This window comes from Scardinius erythrophthalmus, assembly GCF_964197995.2.
Source record: "Scardinius erythrophthalmus genome assembly, chromosome: 1".
NCBI classification, from domain to species: Eukaryota; Metazoa; Chordata; class Actinopteri; order Cypriniformes; family Leuciscidae; genus Scardinius; species Scardinius erythrophthalmus.
In genome coordinates, this window is record NC_138221.1 from 7,714,186 (window position 1) to 7,736,908 (window position 22,723).

The following is a 22,723-nucleotide window of genomic DNA, read 5'->3' on the forward strand; positions in this document are numbered from 1 at the left end:
TGATTAAATCTTACTTGCAGGTTGTGGCCTCTGGTTTTAAAGCTGTAACTGCTTCATGTTGGAGTAATAGTTTCTTGTTGAATCCGACATTGAACTCGTGTAGATTCTGGAAGCTGTCTTCCGTAAAATGCGCAGCACAGAGAGCTAAACTACGATTGTAATTGTCAGGAACATAATCAAACTTAAATTTTAACCATTGTTGACGAACTACAGCGTCTGTAGGAAGCCTGAACACAGAAGACCTGACGGCTACAGCTCTCCACTATAACTCCTCCTCTTCGACAGCAGAACATGTTCCGGAGGGAGGGTGGATGTAAATGTATGGGTTAGTTACGTATAAAACCCGGGAAGTATCTCGTTGTAGTCCCATTCGAGTCGTTTTTGTAGGCATTAAACTTCCTGATTTTTAAAAGACAATATCTCTGCTTACGTTGAACTTTCAGCGCAGCAACTTTGCAGATACTGTTCATGCACCAACAGCAACATTACACAGTATTTAAAATGAAAAAAGTGAAATAGCAATCAACCACCCCTTTAAGCTAATGAATTACAGATGATACGTGGTATTTTTACGTGAAAGGAGGGAAAGGAATATTTAACATATAAAAATAAAAATATTTTAACCTATCGTCAATTTCAATTGTTAGATAAATCATCTAACAATCAACAGTTATATGTGAAACAATTAGAGTTGGTGTAAATTTGAACATCCAAAAACTGTTGTTACTTGGATGATAAATATCTTCACTTTATGATAGGAAAGTACGGACAGCGCCTTTGACCAATCCTCTACATATGGGGCACTTGCGCAGAGAAGGTGCACATTCTTTGCACACAACTAGGTGACCACAGGGGATGAAGACAATGTTCACTTCCTTATCCGTGCAAACTTTGCATGTGCGCTCCTCTTGAAGTCTTCTTAACTGTTCCTCCATAGGCAAGTCTGAAAGATCTTGACTCGGGGATGCAGCTTCACTTGTCTGGGCCATCAGTTCTCTCAGCAGGCAGACATCATTCTTCTTGATCCAGTTGCGGAAGACCTCTGCTGCTGTATTTCCTTTCGACAGGACTAACTCAATGAGCTGCCCTGTCTGCTGCTTGACTGTAGTGCAGTTACGAATAATGTCATACTCTTTCTGTGAGATGATGTTCTCCTCTAGAAGATGGTCCATTAAGCTCTGCACGCTTTTTAGCTGCTGTGACATGGCAAGATGATGTTTCTTAAGAAAAGTAAGAAACTCACTTTCTCGCTCCTCCTCTCTCTTCTCATCTTCAGCACTTAGTAAATCAGACATCAACTCTTGAGCGGTTTTGTAATTTTCTCCACTTGCGAGAATTTTGCTTTGAACGGTTTGCTTCACCAGGCCGCGCTCAAATCCCATCTCTAAACCAGACTTCACCACAGGATTGTTCATCATCACTGCATCCTCTGAACGGTCTTCTCCAGGACCCAGGTGTACAACAGGTGGATCAACAAATTCTCTTGAGTTGCTGTCTCCATTAGTCAATAGCTGTTCAAATAGTCTTGGAAATCTTGCTTGAATCTGATGAACAAACTCTTGGCCCTTTTCTTCCAACAGGTATTCACATCTTGGAAACCACTTGGCATGTTCTACCCATGGATCATCACCAGGCTCCCAACATCTGAGTCCACCACCACAACAAAAGCACTTCACGTCATCACGACGACCAACATAGTAAAAACCAGCCTTAGCCAATTGGTCTGGTCGAACAGTTATTCTTGAGGGCCAGTAGACAAATGTGTGCAACCTTTCTTCACACTGTTGCATTGCCGCGTTAGATACATTGGAAAGTTCGGATGGAGTTACTGTAGCAAGAGTCCAATTCTGAAAGGTGTCAAGGAGTTCCTGTTCCCAACGCATGTCAGGACTGTGACAAGCCGGAGGTTGCTGGTGAGACATATCCTGGTGAGACATATCCAGGTTAAAGTATACCCACCCCTGCTCCTCCGTTTGGCCTGAAACGGATGGCGTGGTGGTCGATGTTACGGGTGTCGCAGGGGCTGTAGGATGGCTACGTTGCGAAGCGGGGAAAAGGCAGAGTGAGAGGACGACAGGAGGTTGGCGGTGGGTGGGGTAAACTCTGGATGAAGACATAAAAATGTGACCACAGGGCGTGTCCACTCAAGCCCTTCTCTCTGCGGGACATCCCATGACTAGTAGTCATCCATGACAGAACACATAATCTTATTAAAAAAATGTAATGAACTCCTGAACAGATAGAAGGTCGACGTAGGGGGTATGTGGTTCCTCCCCCTATGAAGCAGGAACCGATGCTATAAGAACAAAAACGAATTTTGTTGAACACTACAAAATGTCCTTTCTTCTGTTCTGTTCTGTACACAGAGGGCAAATTAGTTGTATCATTTGAAAAATCACCACACATTTTTCAGAGACGCAATGTGCCTTGGTGGTCCGTGACACAGCGCATCCAGGCGTGGTATGGAAATGGTTGCCACCTCAGGAATACAGTAATTAAAATGCAGAAAACATTCCGCAACTCTTTACAAGGATCTCTGAAATATTTTATAAATATTTTTAATTATTCTAAATATTATTATTATGTATACTATTATAATAATATTTTTATGAGCTCAGACACAACAGAAAAGTTTGTCATTTTTTATTTATTTATTTATTTTTATTTCAACATTATACAATCGAGTATACATTGAAGTAGTGAAGAAAATGATAGACCGGCAAACCGGGGTTGTGTGCGAAGTCCTGAAATATTTATCAGGACAACAGCTCATCCCGCCCCGCTGGAGGGGTTGTCATCATGACGCCATAAACAGCTGTATAGGATTACATATAATGCCACATTGAATCAGAAGTAGCGTCATGGAGAAGTTATGCATATGCCACCGAGAGATGTCTATAATTACACCAACAATTTACATATATAAATATACATATATTTTTAAACATATGCATGGGTGAATTGTACGCCATAAGTTCTGTAACAAGCATGTAGAAACTAGTTAGGATGTATTTCATTTTGCCTAGGCTTTAAGTTCATTTTACCAACTATTAAGATGTTAAAGTTTATAGACCTTTAGCGCATTCAAATGAATTGAGTTAAAATTAAAACGTGATATCAGTATAGCATTACCGAATTCAGGGGTGTTTAGCTTCAATAGTTATCAACCACCTGCTGATTTTAATTTTTTTCTTCAAATAAAAGTAATTTCCTGATAAATCATTGTACACATACATGTGTTTTGTTGTATGCACAGATTTTGAGGGTCGCTTATAGAAAGATGTGTCCTTGTGTTTGTTTCGCGGTATTTTTTAAAAACATAGCCTAGCTAGATCTACATAGATGTTTTACACGATAAGATATGTCAGAGAACCGTGTGCGGCATTCTATATCCGCATAAAGGGTTCAAATGTAAAATATACATTTTAGCGCTATTTAAAAACTAGGACGGTAGCCTATAATAATATAATGTAAATGTCTCACGTCAAGATGATGGTTTAAACCATAATTTTATCAAATCAAGTCAATTCATGTGAATACTGTCGTATATGAACAAAGAGAAGACCTAGAGTTCACTAACATTAGGCCTACAGCTAACTGTAGGAAACAGATACGCCTCAGGTAATATGAAATGTAAGTTGGTCAGAAGAAAAAAGGATCAGTAATACATTCAAAAAGTCTAAGTGAATACAATGTTTTGTCACAAACACATCTAAAGCATTTTTTACTCGTATGAGGAAACCTCTCGCAACATTACTAATCAATTAACCACAGAAATATTGCATGTCATCAGACTGTTTTAAAGAAATTAAAGCATGAATAAAGATGAATCTTTATTTAAAGAATATAGAATTCTGATTAGCAACACACTGATGTATAAATGTTCAAAGTCGTTTGTGTCTTTGGTAATTTACTTCCAATCCATAGCCTACTTTGAAGCATCTTGATTTTAGGTCTGTAAAAATAGAGAATAAAAAAGAAATAACTATATGACTAACTGAAAAAACTAAGGACACAAAATTGTAGATTTAGTTTACCCTGTTTTAATACCAGTTTTTGTAAAGCAAGAGTTGTATTAATGTTTTTAAAAATAGTTTGAGACATTTTAACTACTGTTGCATGATATGTTAATGCATACACATTGTAGCGGTCACTTGGAGGATTTACGGCAATTTGAGGTAGAATGACAACTGCTCATGTACGTAGAGGGTATGTCCGTATGAGATGCGTGAGCTGTGCAGAAGAGATATAACGCTATACCGACTTTTGGTCTCTTCCTATTATTCGCCTCTTTCACTTTGTGAACAGAGTTGGATGTTTATTTGTGTACTTGTATACGAATAAAACCCCACGCATGTTGACGACAGACGGCTCGTGCACCTAGAGTTATTATGTTTAATCATTTACCAACATTTAAATCTGTAGCTACCTCTGCACACGTGAATTCTGATGCGCTCGCGTTGGGGAGAGTGTTAGGTGGGCGGAGACTCGCTTCACAGGCCAGTCTATTTCTCATTCGTGTTGTGCTTTCGGAGCGCAAAGAGATATTTTAGCTAAAAACTAAACAAAACTTAGCAGCAAATCGTATTGTTAAAAAGTTTTACTTAAAAACGTTGTTTGATATATATTAAATGCTCACGTTTGAAACATTGCTTAAAAAACATAATTTTAAATTTTTCTGGTATTTAAAAGTCGTTCGTGAAAGACATTCTATAACTTGTTTTAAATGATTTAACGTTGACTTTTTAGTTTTTAACAGGTTTTAAAATCTGTATGTGAAGGAAAACATTCTAACTTGTTTTACATTTTTCTGATAGGCTACGTTTTAAATACCACACCTTTGTATTTTAACGGTTTGTACCATTTTAAAAAGTTGTATGTGAAAGTGTTACATGTCTGTGAAAAAAACTGTTTGCCTATCGCTTACGTTTCACGGTTTTAAAGTTTAAAGCACAGTTTTGAACAGATTCATTATTTTTTACTCCAAAACGCATTCTTAAACAATGATCAGATTTCTCCATTGGGAGATGTGGATTATCCTATCGAAGAGAGAATAAATCAGTAAGTTAGTGAATATTTGTTAACTTCACTAAAAGTCCAAAATGAACTAAAACATGAGTTTTTATTTTTTTATAAATGTTATTTAGTGTAATTATAAACAAATCTAGTGTAAGGCTCGGCTTCACACATGATCTATACTCATTCATGTTTCTAGCGTCGATGAGTGATGTATAATACGGAACTTAAAACTAAACGTTAGTAGCATATTGTATTTTAGTTGATGTTGTTTTGAACACTTTTTTAAATCTGTATGTGAAGGACCACATTCTAACTTTTTTCAGATAACGTTGTAAAATGTACGAATACTAAACCATTGCATTTTAACTTTATACAGTGTTTTTAAAAAGTTTTAAATATATATGGAAAACAAAACTTTTGTTTAATTAAAAACAACTCGCTGATCTGTTACCCAATAGGCCTACATTGCTTCACTTTTTAAAAAGTTTAAAGCACGTTGTTTTTAACGTTTTAACAGACAAGTGAAAACTATATATCACAGAATCTTCCGGCTCGTGAAGAAATTGTGTTAAGCATGGCCCGTGCGTTCCTCGTTTTTTTCGTGGAGCTAAAGTCAAATCTTCCATAGCTTCAGCAATGTTTCTCTCTGGAGTTTTCGGAGGGGCAGCCATTGCCATTGTAGATTATCTTGTAAGATCACAGGTAGTATTTCACTGTAAGTTTGCGCTCCTTTTTAAACATCTCATGTGACTGTGACGTTGTGGGGAGGGAGGGAGGGAGGGATTCCCACGTGACGTCATTTTTTACACACACCCTTAAATCAAAATTGACCTCTCAGCTTTGAGAGGGGTGTGTTAGGGGGTGTGGTCTCTTCGAGCCGTTGCATCGGTTTTCTTTGGTCATTTAAGTTCGGCCACCAAGATGACCGGATGTGTTTTCAATTTGGGAGCTTGAAGGGAGTGTGGGAGATTCCCACGATGACATCTGTTGTGGGTGGGATAGGGGCGGAGTTTGGGTCTGTCTCTCTGGAAGGGTCAGAGAGCTTCATTTCTGACTGGGCTCCGGAGTGAGAGGACGCTGTCCACTCTGCTCCACTACAACAAAACACTTTTGTATCTTTTAAACTCTGACTCCTTTAACAATTGGTATGTAAAAACGTAACACTTTTTAACAGTGTTTGTGTTTTATGTAAAAAGTTTTACAAAATACTGTGTGAAAGTTAAATGCTTACAAGTCAACATTTTAAAAATTATCTTTTTGTCAATGTTGTTTTAATGTTTTAACATCTCATTTTTTAATAACTATTTTAGAGAAAAAAATGCAATTTCAACTCATTTCATTAATGTTTTAATGTTTTTTAACCTTAAAAGTTTAACGTTTAAAGTGATGAATGTACATCTGTCTTCTTTAATAAAAAACACTGATCTCACACTCTTGACTATGTTTTTATTTCTTAAAAAAGTTTTAAATATACACTGTTTAGAACTACTGAGCGTGGGAAATTTCTCACGCTTCAGATGTTCAACCCATAAGGAGGTGTGGCGTAAGTCCGATTTTCCAACGGTGTGTACGTACAGCCCATAAGTGGGAGGAGCTAGCGTGGGAAATTCCCACGGTCAAAGGGGGCGGGGCTTAGAGGGTCATAAAGCAATAAACCTGTCAAAAGTTTGATTGAAAGGACCCTCCATTCTCTCTGATGCAATCATGACGGTACAATTCAAATGACCATGCATTTGTAATTAAATGACAACCAGCTATAATTTAACTTAGAAAATAATAAGACATCAACAAACAGGATAATATATTCAGCACGGGTTTTGGCGGTTGTTAAATACATACATTAAATCAATTCATGTGATCACCTCTCATGCATAATTTCATTGCACTGCAAATCAGTCATATTAAATACCACACCAAATAAATACACACACTAAATATCAATCTGGACAGACCGTCACTCATGCTAAATACATAGCCGTCGTCAATATACAGTAGGCTAGCCTACAAGAAAAGCAATATGGAAGATAATAATAACCTGCCCACCCCCCCTCACACACGCGCTCACTTTACACACAAATAGTGCCGGGGGACCAGTAGTAGTTTCACACATAATGCAGGGCCTCCCCGGTGAACAAGACAATACCAACACATACATCAACAACACATACAACAGTAAAGCATGAGCATGTACTACAGCTGGCTTCCTTTCGCTACAGGACGTGGGTTACCGCGTTCAAGCAACAAGAACAAACCGTCGCAACAACAAATATCATACCTTTATAGTTGTAATCTCTGATTGCTAATGCAACACAGGTGTTTCTCTCCCCCAGCACATCATGAGGAAAACACCGTGGGCGCTTCTAGTATCGCCACTCCCCTTATTTGAGATGAGCAATTTACAATGCTCTGATAGCGCAGCACTTGCTGAATGAGTACAGCAATATACCACATTAAACACACACTGCTCTCAAACCAAGCTCATGCTTCAGTCATAACCATGATGGAAACCCCCCAAAAAAACAACATAACAGAAACTCTTCTCTAACATAACGAAACATTAAACACTAAATCTGCCACTTAACATTAATTTGGCACAAAAAGCATTTTATAACACTTACTTTTAGCATTTACTCTCCGTTTTGAGTGCCATTGCAAAGCAGGCTGGGAAATAGAAACCCTTTCCCAGTTTCAGTAAAATTTAAGTTGATCTGAATTAAATCGCTGATCTGACATAATTCACGCATCACCGACACGCATATTTGACGCGTCCCCTTTAAGAAGGAGTTCATGCGAGTTTGCGCGGTTTCTGATATATAACTTTAATAAAACTACACAACTGTTGTTGTTCTCCTGCTGCAATCCTGCCTCTGTGTGTTTCTTTATGCTTTAAAAAAAGCATTGGTCCCCCAAGACACAGTTACGGCCTTGCTGAACTATATATTTACTGTTAATTATTGCAGATCTGCCTCGAATTAAGTGTGTGTATTTCATGTGTGTGTTGACCAGTGTTGGGCATGTTACTTAAAAGAAGTACTAGTTTCTTCTCACAAATAGTAACTGAGTTAGTATGTGTTACATAATTTTAAAAGCAACTAATTACTAGGGAAAGTAACTATTGCGTTACTTTTAAAAAAAAGTTCAAATATCTGGGTTGCAATATTAAATAGGTTAAATGAATAAAATGGACATTAAATTGAATAAATTATCAGTAGGCCTATAAAACATTGTACACTAATCTACACTATTTTAATGTTCATGTGAGAGACATCTATTAAATGCAATACATTATTGTAAATTGTATCATTACTATAGTGGAACAATAAAACACAATAGATGGTTTAGAACTTTTAATATTTATTACACAGACCACAACTGGCCAACAGATGAGTCTAAAAATAAATTATGCTTCTTAAGAAATGTACCAAAAAAATAAATTATAATAAAATATATCTTTGTAGTGCAAATTAAAATGATAAAACTGTCACACCACTGGTAGACATACTGTGGCGTACTTGAAGTATTTTCTTCCTCACAAAAGTCAACAGTTTAACAAGAAGTGCTCTCAATATAATACTCAACAATGTACCAACAATAAATAATAATAATACCATTTTTGGGTTTTATTTTACAGAGAACGTCATCATCAGAGGTTATTTAAGCCACATTCTAGGCGGTATTTTTAGATGTTATTTTTATACTAATTAAAACGTTGCAGATGATACCAATATGCTACAGAGATTATTATAATGCTGAAACGTGGAATTTATTTATAAACAAACTATAATGCTCGGACACACTCGGTCTCTCTTGCACACTGTCGTGCGCGCTCTCAGACACCCTCGGTCTCTCTCGCGCACTGTCGAGCACGCTCTCAGACACACTCTTCAAGCCCCTTTCACACAGCGTGCCGTCTCGTAGTGATGACGCTGTGAAACGGTACGTAATGCGCAAGTTTATGAAAAAAATGCACAAGCGTGGTTTGAGAGAGAGAGAGAGAGAGAGAGAGAGAGAGAGAGAGAGAGAGAGAGAGAGAGAGAGAGAGAGAGAAATCGCAGCTCATAAGCAAACTTAATACGCTGCTGAGACACTACAAGTCAAATCGATGTCACGTGTCTTTACGGGATTTTTACGCTTGTGTGTGAACGCACTCCATTCCGGAAAATCACTGGCAGTGTGAATGAACCAAAATCAAACGAACCCGGGTCAAATCCCGGGTCACTTTATCCGTCTATTTTCCGGAATCTCTGTGTGAAAGGGGCTTAAAACGGTTAAAACGGCTTAAATTCGGTGTGAAACCCTAACTCGGTCTCTCTCGCGCACTGTCGAGCGCGCTCTCGGACACACTCGGTCTCTCTCGCGCACTGTCGCTCGCGGACTGTTGGACACACTCGTTCTCTCTCGCGCACTATCGTGCGCGTTCTCGGACACACTCGGTCTCTCTTGCACACTGTCGAGCGCGCTCACGGACACACTCGGTCTCTCTTGCGCACTGTAGAGCTCGTTCTCGGACACACTCGGTCTCTCTTGCGCACTGTCGAGCGCGCTCACGGACACACTCGGTCTCTCTTGCGCACTGTCGAGCGCGCTCACGGACACACTCGGTCTCTCTTGCGCACTGTCGAGCGCGCTCACGGACACACTCGGTCTCTCTTGCGCACTGTTGAGCGCGCTCACGGACACACTCGGTCTCTCTTGCGCACTGTCGAGCGCGCTCACGGACACACTCGGTCTCTCTGCTCTTCTGCTATGAAACTAGTGAGCTGCTATGGTCAGCATATCAGAAGCTGTCTATGTAGGGAGCGACACAAGTCACTAGACTTTACAACAGAGTCCTGTGAAATACATGACCAGTTAAAGACAACAACAAGAAAAGCAAGGAAAATGTCAAATATCAAAATACTTTGTGGCATGACTGTTTTATGTAGGCTACGTTTTTTCCAAAGCATTAATATTTAAAATAAAAACAGAGTAAATGTGTCGGTAATAAGAAGTGTTTTTCAAGAACTGAAGAGCAAAAACATTCTCTTAACTAGTGCTGTGTCTATAGTGGCTTGTCACTCGGTCACACACCGACACACACATACACTCACGCAAGAAGGAAATAGCCTAGCTAGAACGGAAACACAAGATCATAGAGGCACGCACTTCTTCTTCTCGTTGTTTCCGCATCGCTGCTCTATCTTTACATCTTGTACAGTTCCTCACTCCTCACTGGTTTCTCGTGTGTTTCTGCTCATAAAGCTGATTCTCCAGCAGCAACAGGAGTTTCAACCATCACTCACCCGCTTCAGGTATCAGATAGCTGTGTTAACTTCAGCTCATAAACATGATTGTTTACATTTATATATATATATATATATATATATTTTATTGTTAGTCAAAAGCTAAGCGTATGAACACTGAACTCATGTCAACTACCCCTGTTTAAAACCAGTATATTTTCTGATATTAACTGAAGTCTGATGAAGAATTCACGATGGCGAGATGTTTTTTAGCTGAGGTTCATGTGTTTTATGATGATGTGATGATCTACTTTCAGGAGATGAGAGAGAGAGATATACAAGCATGTTGTTCGTGACCACTTAAATGTGTTTATTACATCTGAGAATAACAATAGCAAAATGCAGAACAGGGGAAACACACTGTCGGTAAATCCACAGTTTGCCAGTTCGTTATATTTAACGACACTTATGACTTACGAATGATTTATATTACACTTTCACTTAAGTTTTTTTTATTTTTTATTTTTTTTTACCATCATCACTTCTTATCATAATTACTAAACACTCATTCATTTTTCAGAATTGTAACTCTTTTCATTTAAATCCTGGTTTGATGACATAATACCACGGATGTTTTTAATGAAAAAAATAAAAAATAAAATAAAATTAGTAATTATTTTCCATATTCTAAATAAATGCAAAGCAGATTTTTATTTTACTTACATTTTTACAGTCTTGGATTATGTTCATTATTAACAACAACATTGTTTTTTATGCCGTGTCAGGTCAGTGACCTTTGACCTTCACAGTTTTCACATGCAGAGTCTATGAATCTGTGAAGGGTAGGACTCATTTACATGATTTACAGTACAATATCATCTCTTTCTTTCAAACTGTTCTCTCACACACTTACAAAACCACACACTGACATAAATACCAACACACGCACACACACACACACACACACACTTACAAACCACACACTGACATAAATACCAACACACGCACACAATTATATCTGCATAATTTATCCAATTGTCAGGAATAAAGCGAGGTTTTGCTTTATAGGCCAAACCTGAGAAAATGTGGTAAAAAACATCTGGTAAAAAAAAAAAAAAAAATAGTACAAATGTAAATGTTGAAGCCTTGCCAACAGAATGAAAGCCTGTTAACAAAGATTGCATAATTTTATAGTTAAATGACCCCGGGATTAAATATTGCAGTTTTAATGGGTTTCAATGGGGACATTTTTGTCCTGAAGCTCCTGAGAGGAACTAGTTTGTGTTTCTAGTGTAAAATAGATTTATCCAAGGAAATGAGGCTGAAATAGTAAAATTCCAATGAAAATACACACCTGTGCCAAAATGTGTGCAGTTGGCATTAACACAGGGCACACAATGATCACAAAAAAGGGGTTAAATGTGTGTGTTTTGTATCGTTGTCCTTCAGGTCTAAGACACTGAAGTAGAAGAAGCTTTTTCTTCTCAACGGTTGTGTTTATTATAGATGATCTGAATGAGGGAAAACCCACACGAGTGCAGATTACTTCCCGTAACCTGAGATATAGATGTAAGAATGAAACTATAAACTTGGGTACGAGTCACAATAAAAGAGCTCAAAGACTTGTAGGCAAACTTCAGCAAATGCGTATTTATCTCTAGTTAACACGGTTAGGTGTATTGTGGTTTTCATTGTAGCTGGAAGGCTACTTCATTGTCAAATGTGATAGAGCATTAACCTTTTAGGGCCACTTACTGGACATTTCACTGTGAAAGTGTCGTGAAATGCTTGAAAACAATGTAATATAATTCTGCAGAAATGTAAGTCTAAGTCGGATAGTTCAGCCAGAAATGAGAATTATATGATCATTTCACCTTCATGTCGTTTAACTTATCTTGTATGTCCCATAGAGGAAAGTAGCCTTAGTCATACAGGGTGAGTAAATTATGACAGACTTCACATGTGTGTGTGGACTGTTACTCAGACTGTAACTTACCCTCATGAACAAATGTGGGTACTTCGTATAAAAGTGTGAGAACTCAAGCTAAAGCAAAGTGCTGAAGCTAAAAGTCCCACAACCCTCCCCGGTCTCAGAATGAAACTACGACATTAGACATGAGTTCTCAGTGTAATACTCAAAAGGTACAACTGTTCTGTTTCTTTATGCTTTAAGAAAGCATTGGTCCTCCTATCAGGAGAGCAGTGATGTGTGAACTGAGTCTGGCGACAGTGTGTCACAGTGAAGCTTCTGAATAGTCTTCATAATATAAAATGTGCAAAAGGGGTTTACACTTCGCAGACGGTCCCTTATTCAGACTTGTCTCTCAATGGCCTGCTCATAGAGAAGTGCAGAACAGTGGTCACATGACCTTCAGGTGGCCATTTTGTGTCTTGTTTCAGCACATGTGCTCAGGTCACATGACCCCATCACTCACAAAACACATGAGCCCCTTCACTGGTTAGTGAAGAAGTATTTTCAAAAACTGCACATTAAATCATCAAAAGTTTTAACAAAAAACTGTGTGTTGCCTCATGTTTTGGAAAGATTTAAGCTTAATATTTCACATGTTGTGCACTAGAAGAAAAAAAAACAATTTTGCACCTGTTTTTCACTGTATTTACTCAAGATTATTTTGGAAAGATTCAGAAACCTTTATTAGTAGAAAACTGAAGTGTGTATAATAGAACTTTGTGTATTTTATGTGCTTTTTAATAGTCTAAATATATTTTACTATATAATGTCATTTGAAATTTAAATAACATATTATATAATTATTTATTTTATTAGAAAAATATCATATATAAAAAGAAGTCGGTTCAATGCAAACCAAATTTTTCACATTTTAAAAATAACTTTATAAGTTTTCAGTGCTTTTGTGTTTGTTCCAAAAGATTTACATGTAATGATTTTAAAGCACTGGATTTTATGTAATTTTTCGATTTTTGTTTATTTTTAGTTTTTAGTTTTTTCTTTAATTTCATGACAGCTTATCTTAATGTAATAATGTGAATATGTAATACCTCTTGTTTCCATGGCATTAAATAATAAATTAAATAAAAAATAATAATAAAAAAGTTGCTTTGAAGCAATCTGTCAGAGGTGGACGAAGTACACAACTTCCTTACTTGAGTGAAAGTACAGATACTACTGGTCAAATATTACTCCGTTACAAGTAAAAGTTGAAAAGACCTATTTTTACTTAAGTAAAAGTACAGAAGTACTCGTTTTTAAAAATACTTAAGTATCAAAAGTAAAAAGTAAATGTTAATGCATTGTTTTATTATTGTTGCATTGTTGTATGTAATACTTAAAGTACCGTATGCCTCTGAATCTATGCCTGCATACCCTCATATCAATATCACATGTATTTCTAGAACACAGTTCCAGTAGTGGGATTGAATATGAGATTGAATAAGTGCACTAAATAACATCCACAATGGTTCCGGACACCCAAATGGCTGTTCCCTCAAATAGTGCCCTATTTAAAGTTTTTTGGCTTTTAGTGTGAATATGTTAGTCTTACCTATAAGGTAAGGTAATATTATCTATAAGCTAGTGTGCTCCAAAAAAGTGACAAAATTCGCATTTAGAAAACCAAACCCAACGTTGAAAATGAAAATCAGGTTTATGTCAGAATCCAATGCCGAATTGACGTTGCTCTCCAACATTGGACAGACGTTGTATAGTGGTTGAAAATGAAAATAGGGTTGAGGTCAGAAACCAACATCAGTCGGGTTCTGACGTCAACCCGACTTTCATTTCCAACCAAAATGCAACCCCTGCAACCAGAATCATCCCTGACTGATGTTACTTTCTACTCAAGGACCTTGACAGAATTGTAGTGGAGTAAAAAGTACGATATTTGTCTTTCAAATGTAGTGAAGTTAAAGTAAAAAGTTTCCATAAAAAATAATACTCAAGTAAAGTACAGATACTCAAAAAGTGTACTTAAGTACAGTACTCAAGTAAATTTACATTGTTAGCCTACTGTCCACCTCTGCAATCTGTGTTGTATAGGGCTATAATTGTAAATGAACGGCCAGAACGCATTAAAAGTTTTCTGTCTGGAAACCGTAGGCCAGGGATCAGCAACTCCGGTCCTGGAGGGCCACTGTCCTGCAGAGTTTAGCTTCAGCCCTGATAAAAAACTCACCTGCCTGTATCTATCTAGTAATCCTGAAAACACTGATTGCCTTGTTCAGGTGTGTTTAATTAGGGTTGGAGCTAAACTCTGCAGGACAGTGGCCCTCCAGGACCGGAGTTGCTGATCCCTGCCGTAGGCCATTTAACCCAACAGTCGGGTTATTTCTAGAAATTACCCAATGATTTAAAAAATGACCCAATATCATATATGCCAATAAAATAAGTCAGACTCGACTGTATTGTAATTCCCCGGGTTAAGAGAAAAACGACAGCAGAAATGAACTCAAATGCCACTGAACATCATCAGTATATTAATATATTCATCAGCTCAAAGTGAAGCTGGATTGGATGGATTAATACACACTAAAAAAACTCAAACTAACGGCATATTTGTGTCTTATTCTTTAAAGCGTGTAAACGGAGTTTGATACCAGGAAGTGTTTCAGCTCCGGTCTCCATCTCCACTGAATCTGAACACATAAAGCTCATATGACGTATATGTTTCTAGAAAACAAAAACACTTCAAAACGTCCATCCATCCATCCATCCATCTTCTACCGCTTATCCGGGGCCGGGTCGCGGGGGCAGCAGTCTAAGCAGGGATGCCCAGACTTCCCTCTCCCTAGACACTTCCTCCAGCTCTTCCGGGGGGACACCGAGGCGTTCCCAGGCCAGCCGGGAGACATAGTCTCTCCAGCGTGTCCTAGGTCTTCCCCGGGGTCTCCTCCCGGTGGGACATGCCCGGAACACCTTCCCGGGAAGGCGTCCAGGAGGCATCCGGAAAAGATGCCCGAGCCACCTCAACTGACCCCTCTCGATGTGGAGGAGCAGCGGCTCTAATCTGAGCTCCTCCCGAGTGACCGAGCTTCTCACCCTATCTCTAAGGGATCGCCCAGCCACCCTGCGGAGAAAGCTCATTTCGGCCGCTTGTATCCGGGATCTTGTCCTTTCGGTCATGACCCACAGCTCATGACCATAGGTGAGAGTAGGAACGTAGATTGACTGGTAAATCGAGAGCTTCGCCTTGCGGCTCAGCTCCTTCTTTACCACGACAGACCGGTACAGGGACCGCATTACTGCAGAAGCTGCACCGATCCGCCTGTCAATCTCCCGTTCCATCCTTCCCTCACTCGTGAACAAGACCCCAAGATACTTGAACTCCTCCACATGAGGCAGGAGCTCTCCACCAACCTGAAGCGAGCAAGCCACCCTTTTCCGACTGAGAACCATGGCCTCGGACTTGGAGGTGCTGATTTTCATCCCAGCCGCTTCACACTCGGCTGCAAACCGTCCCAGTGCATGCTGGAGGTCCTGGTCTGATGAGGCCAACACGACAACATCATCCGGTCTTCATTTGTACATTACCCCTCCTTGAACTGCCACCTTACCGTGGTGGAGGGGTTTGAGTTTGACTTCAAAACGTATTAAAAGAAATCTCAATATATTCTTGAAATAATTAATGATACCCATATATATGTGCATGAAAGGAATATAATCTCACAAGAGTTGAGCTGCTGTTCAGGGTTGTTTACTTTCACTTTATTCCTCTCTGGTGCCGTGATGTCATCATCAGCATCACGTGATATCCTCACGTGATCATATTCCTGCATCTGGCTCAGAGCCATAGAGAGAAAGAGTTGCGACACTTCCATAGACCTCCGTTGTAAAAAATGTCGGCGCTTTTAACCGCCTACTTCCGGGATTTGAAGATCGGAATAGTTCTAAACACTGTCATTTGGGCGTTGGACACCATTCACTTACATTGCTGTGCGTCGAGTTGTTCCAGAGTTAAGTTGCTGAAATATCGACCTCTTTTGAATTGTCAACTGTCTATATTGTTTCAGAGGCCCTTTGCGATGCTTATAGGCCTACTGGTCTTCATTTGTACATGCACAGCGTAATTATTTATATTTTATGTTGGTTGTTTCAACCAATTTTCAAGCACTGCCTGCTAGCTAGTGCGACTTCGTCAGTGTAAGAGTTCGGTAATGAATCGCTACCACCTTTATAGCAACTTTTATTTATTTACAACACATGTGAATTTTTTGGGATATACTAACTTTTCATTATGTTTTATTGTCTTGAGTGAAGCGGCTTGTGAGAACAATGCTGGACCTCTAGGATTGTTATGGCCATCACCAGTCCTGTCAGTTTCATGGATCACCTGCCTCTTGTTCACACACACCCACACAAGCACACATTTTTGCTGTCTGTCATTGTTTAATAAAAAATATTTAAGCGAACTCTGAACGGACGGCCACGGCAGACCTCTTTGCGTGATCACGAAGGTAGGCTAATGGCTGAATCAAAATTTATAAGCAAAATCACGGGAATCAATAGCCTAATACAGCCCAGTTGTGCTAAAATAAATATCATGAGACGTCCATCATCAGATGAATGATATGGAAAAGTTAAGTTAGAGCCGCTAAAGCCAGTGCTACTACCCAGGCGAACATGAACACTAAGCTTTTCCCTCCAAAAATATAGCCTAAAACTTATCTCCAAATGCAAAACTGATATTAATAAAATGCAATAATGCAATAACAGCTGAAAAAGTACTTGGGCGTGTGTTTTATTTTATATTTACCGTTCAATAATGCAATCGCTGCTGTCTGTCCCATAGAAGAACATGACAGCCAGCGTATGTTTTGGAACTATTGGGGCTTACATGAACCACGTGACAGCCATAGCGGCGACATCAAAGAGTGTCGCAACTCTTTCTCTCTATGGCTCTGATCTGGCTGTATGACAGAGATCATTCGGGAATCTGGAGAGCAAGAATGAGCAGATATCGACGAAACACACACACACAAACACCTACTGCACGAAACAACGAACACACGTGACTCATGAGAGAGCTTGTTCAGTAAGCGTTATTAATTTTGTCAACAATAATCAGATCTGATGCTGTAATAATAACGGTGACCTGATCATATTAATAAAGCCTCGTATGAATGAAAGCGTCTAAAGCTGTTTGATTTGGCGGAACATCAAACATCATCAGTTTGAATGGAGATTTGGCGCCCTCTGCTGGACACTCAACACACAACATCTGCTGGACACTCAACACACAACATCAGCTGGACACTCAACACACAACATCTGCTGGACACTCGACACACAACATCTGCTGGACACTCAACACACAACATCCGCTGGACACTCGACACACAACATCCGCTGGACACTCAACACACAACATCTGCTGGACACTCAACACACAACATCTGCTGGACACTCGTCACAACATCTGCTGGACACACAACATCTGCTGGACACTCAACACAACATCTGCTGGACACTCGTCACACAACATCTGCTGGACACTCGACACACAACATCTGCTGGACACTCGACACACAACATCTGCTGGACACTCAACACACAACATCTGCTGGACACTCGACACACAACATCTGCTGGACACTCAACACACAACATCTGCTGGACACTCAACACACAACATCTGCTGGACACTCGACACACAACATCTGCTGGACACTCAACACACAACATCAGCTGGACACTCAACACACAACATCTGCTGGACACTCGACACACAACATCTGCTGGACACTCAACACACAACATCCGCTGGACACTCGACACACAACATCCGCTGGACACTCAACACACAACATCTGCTGGACACTCAACACACAACATCTGCTGGACACTCGTCACACAACATCTGCTGGACACTCAACACACAACATCTGCTGGACACTCGACACACAACATCTGCTGGACACTCGACACACAACATCTGCTGGACACTCGACACACAACATCTGCTGGACACTCGACACACAACATCTGCTGGACACTCAACACACAACATCTGCTGGACACTCAACACACAACATCTGCTGGACACTCGACACACAACATCTGCTGGACACTCGACACACAACATCTGCTGGACACTCGACACACAACATCTGCTGGACACTCGACACACAACATCTGCTGGACACTCGACACACAACATCTGCTGGACACTCAACACACAACATCTGCTGGACACTCAACACACAACATCTGCTGGACACTCGACACACAACATCTGCTGGACACTCAACACACAACATCAGCTGGACACTCAACGCACAACATCTGCTGGACACTCAACACACAACATCTGCTGGACACTCGACACACAACATCTGCTGGACACTCGACACACAACATCTGCTGGACACTCGACACACAACATCAGCTGGACACTCAACGCACAACATCTGCTGGACACTCAACACACAACATCTGCTGGACACTCAACACACAACATCTGCTGGACACTCGACACACAACATCTGCTGGACACTCAACACACAACATCTGCTGGACACTCGACACACAACATCTGCTGGACACTCAACACACAACATCAGCTGGACACTCGACACACAACATCTGCTGGACACTCGACACACAACATCAGCTGGACACTCAACACACAACATCTGCTGGACACACAACACACAACATCTGCTGGACACAAAACACACAACATCAGCTGGACACTCAACACACAACATCTGCTGGACACTCAACACACAACATCTGCTGGACACTCGACACAACATCTGCTGGACACTCAACACACAACATCTGCTGGACACTCAACACACAACATCTGCTGGACACTCGACACAACATCTGCTGGACACTCGACACACAACATCTGCTGGACACTCAACACACAACATCTGCTGGACACTCAACACACAACATCTGCTGGACACTCGTCACACAACATCTGCTGGACACTCGACACACAACATCTGCTGGACACTCGACACACAACATCTGCTGGACACTCGACACACAACATCTGCTGGACACTCGACACACAACATCTGCTGGACACTCAACACACAACATCTGCTGGACACTCAACACACAACATCTGCTGGACACTCAACACACAACATCTGCTGGACACACAACACACAACATCTGCTGGACACTCAACACACAACATCTGCTGGACACTCAACACACAACATCTGCTGGACACACAACACACATCTGCTGGACACACAACACACAACATCTGCTGGACACACAACACACAACATCAGCTGGACACTCAACACACAACATCTGCTGGACACTCAACACACAACATCTGCTGGACACACAACACACAACATCAGCTGGACACTCAACACACAACATCTGCTGGACACTCAACACACAACATCTGCTGGACACTCGACACAACATCTGCTGGACACTCGACACACAACATCTGCTGGACACTCAACACACAACATCTGCTGGACACTCAACACACAACATCTGCTGGACACTCGTCACACAACATCTGCTGGACACTCGACACACAACATCTGCTGGACACTCGACACACAACATCTGCTGGACACTCGACACACAACATCTGCTGGACACTCGACACACAACATCTGCTGGACACTCGACACACAACATCTGCTGGACACTCGACACACAACATCTGCTGGACACTCGACACACAACATCTGCTGGACACTCAACACACAACATCTGCTGGACACTCAACACACAACATCTGCTGGACACTCAACACACAACATCTGCTGGACACACAACACACAACATCTGCTGGACACTCAACACACAACATCAGCTGGACACTCAACACACAACATCTGCTGGACACTCGACACAACATCTGCTGGACACTCGACACACAACATCTGCTGGACACTCAACACACAACATCTGCTGGACACTCAACACACAACATCTGCTGGACACTCAACACACAACATCTGCTGGACACACAACATCAGCTGGACACTCAACACACAACATCAGCTGGACACTCGACACACAACATCAGCTGGACACTCAACACAACATCTGCTGGACACTCAACACACAACATCTGCTGGACACTCGACACAACATCTGCTGGACACTCAACACACAACATCAGCTGGACACTCAACGCACAACATCTGCTGGACACTCAACACACAACATCTGCTGGACACTCAACACACAACATCTGCTGGACACTCAACACACAACATCTGCTGGACACTCGACACACAACATCTGCTGGACACTCAACACACAACATCAGCTGGACACTCAACACACAACATCTGCTGGACACTCAACACACAACATCTGCTGGACACTCAACACACAACATCTGCTGGACACTCGACACACAACATCAGCTGGACACTCAACACACAACATCTGCTGGACACACAACACACAACATCTGCTGGACACACAACACACAACATCAGCTGGACACTCAACACACAACATCTGCTGGACACTCAACACACAACATCTGCTGGACACTCGACACAACATCTGCTGGACACTCAACACACAACATCTGCTGGACACTCAACACACAACATCTGCTGGACACTCGACACAACATCTGCTGGACACTCGACACACAACATCTGCTGGACACTCGTCACACAACATCTGCTGGACACTCGTCACACAACATCTGCTGGACACTCGACACACAACATCTGCTGGACACTCGACACACAACATCTGCTGGACACTCGACACACAACATCTGCTGGACACTCGACACACAACATCTGCTGGACACTCGACACACAACATCTGCTGGACACTCAACACACAACATCTGCTGGACACTCAACACACAACATCTGCTGGACACTCAACACACAACATCTGCTGGACACACAACACACAACATCTGCTGGACACTCAACACACAACATCTGCTGGACGCTCAACACACAACATCTGCTGGACACACAACACACAACATCTGCTGGACACACAACACACAACATCTGCTGGACACACAACACACAACATCAGCTGGACACTCAACACACAACATCTGCTGGACACTCAACACACAACATCTGCTGGACACACAACACACAACATCAGCTGGACACTCAACACACAACATCTGCTGGACACTCAACACACAACATCTGCTGGACACTCGACACAACATCTGCTGGACACTCGACACACAACATCTGCTGGACACTCAACACACAACATCTGCTGGACACTCAACACACAACATCTGCTGGACACTCAACACACAACATCTGCTGGACACACAACATCAGCTGGACACTCAACACACAACATCAGCTGGACACTCGACACACAACATCAGCTGGACACTCAACACAACATCTGCTGGACACTCAACACACAACATCTGCTGGACACTCGACACAACATCTGCTGGACACTCAACACACAACATCAGCTGGACACTCAACGCACAACATCTGCTGGACACTCAACACACAACATCTGCTGGACACTCAACACACAACATCTGCTGGACACTCAACACACAACATCTGCTGGACACTCGACACACAACATCTGCTGGACACTCAACACACAACATCAGCTGGACACTCAACACACAACATCTGCTGGACACTCAACACACAACATCTGCTGGACACACAACACACAACATCTGCTGGACACACAACACACAACATCAGCTGGACACTCAACACACAACATCTGCTGGACACTCAACACACAACATCTGCTGGACACTCGACACAACATCTGCTGGACACTCAACACACAACATCTGCTGGACACTCAACACACAACATCTGCTGGACACTCGACACAACATCTGCTGGACACTCGACACACAACATCTGCTGGACACTCAACACACAACATCTGCTGGACACTCAACACACAACATCTGCTGGACACTCGTCACACAACATCTGCTGGACACTCGACACACAACATCTGCTGGACACTCGACACACAACATCTGCTGGACACTCGACACACAACATCTGCTGGACACTCGACACACAACATCTGCTGGACACTCGACACACAACATCTGCTGGACACTCAACACACAACATCTGCTGGACACTCAACACACAACATCTGCTGGACACTCAACACACAACATCTGCTGGACACACAACACACAACATCTGCTGGACACTCAACACACAACATCTGCTGGACACTCAACACACAACATCTGCTGGACACACAACACACAACATCTGCTGGACACACAACACACAACATCTGCTGGACACACAACACACAACATCAGCTGGACACTCAACACACAACATCTGCTGGACACTCAACACACAACATCTGCTGGACACACAACACACAACATCAGCTGGACACTCAACACACAACATCTGCTGGACACTCAACACACAACATCTGCTGGACACTCGACACAACATCTGCTGGACACTCGACACACAACATCTGCTGGACACTCAACACACAACATCTGCTGGACACTCAACACACAACATCTGCTGGACACTCGTCA

At 41.4% G+C, this 22,723-nt stretch overlaps 1 pseudogene across 1 annotated transcript in view; it reads right to left on the minus strand.

The window, feature by feature from the left end:
• Positions 1-749: 749 nt before the first annotated feature.
• Positions 750-22,723, minus strand: part of LOC308694942 (baculoviral IAP repeat-containing protein 2-like) — a 38,307-nt pseudogene continuing 16,333 nt past the window's right edge. Inside the window, exons 4-6 of the transcript in view lie at positions 15,887-15,995; positions 14,817-14,855; positions 750-2,103 (exon numbers count right to left, since the gene is read on the minus strand). The product of the transcript in view is annotated as a baculoviral IAP repeat-containing protein 2-like (transcript). The remainder of the gene's footprint in view (positions 2,104-14,816; positions 14,856-15,886; positions 15,996-22,723) is intronic.